The sequence below is a fragment of the Nannospalax galili genome, unplaced genomic scaffold (genome assembly GCF_000622305.1).
Source record: "Nannospalax galili isolate Female #2095 unplaced genomic scaffold, S.galili_v1.0 scaffold184, whole genome shotgun sequence".
NCBI lineage: Eukaryota > Metazoa > Chordata > Mammalia > Rodentia > Spalacidae > Nannospalax > Nannospalax galili.
The window spans coordinates 1190567-1191271 of record NW_008351649.1 but is presented as its reverse complement, the minus strand read 5'-3'; the positions used below and the strand labels follow the sequence as shown (position 1 = coordinate 1191271).

The following is a 705-nucleotide window of genomic DNA, read 5'->3' as shown; positions in this document are numbered from 1 at the left end:
GGGTCTTGGGCTATCTTCAAAGTCTCCCCCCTCCCTATCTGCACCCTAGGTACCTTGCACATAGAAGGCCCACAGTAAATATGTCGTAGAATCATTGGAGGGACTTTTTGAGATCTGGTCATTGCCTGTTCCCATTTTAAAGACAGTGAAAGTAGGGAACACAAATGGGAGAGAATATTTCCTAGAATAACATGAAGAGTTAATAAGGAGCTAGGAGACTAGATGTCCCGCCTTTTGAGCCACATCGAGCTCCTCTTCCACACCTACTGAGTAGTAAAGGCTGGTATTTGTTGATCGATTACTCCCTGGTCTACGCACTTGCCATGGATGATCTCATTTAACCCTCACAATCCCTTGGAGAGTCCAGAGTCTTGCCTTCCATTTCCACTTCCCTCAGAGCCGAGCACAGGCCCAGGGCACCTAGCTGGGGAGGCCATAAAAACTTGGCAGGGTTCAAGCCCGGGCTTGGAAGTGGGAAGGCCTAGAAGGGAGAAGGGCCGAAGGGAGGGGTGTGGCCTCAAGACAGCCCCGCCTTCCAGGACGCGGACGTCACACACAGGCCCCGCCCCTCATTGTCAGTCCCGGGGAGCCTGAGGAGGCGCCGGCCGCCGGGAGCCGAGCGCCGGATCCCTCGGCGACGGGAGCTAGGGCTGGAGCCGCAGAGGTGAGGGGTCTGCGCGAAGGCGGCGGGAGCGCGGCGCGGGA

General features: G+C 56.9%; 1 protein-coding gene across 4 annotated transcripts in view; it reads left to right on the top strand.

The window, feature by feature from the left end:
* The first annotated feature begins 580 nt into the window (after positions 1-580).
* Luzp1 (leucine zipper protein 1) overlaps positions 581-705 on the top strand; it is a 90196-nt gene continuing 90071 nt past the window's right edge. For 2 of the 4 annotated variants that reach the window (XM_029553771.1, XM_029553773.1), the window contains exon 1: positions 589-664. The gene's annotated coding sequence lies outside the window, so the exon portion shown is untranslated. Of the gene's footprint in view, positions 665-705 lie in introns of all 4 variants that reach the window. The other 2 variants (XM_008848576.3, XM_029553772.1) reach the window with 2 other exon arrangements.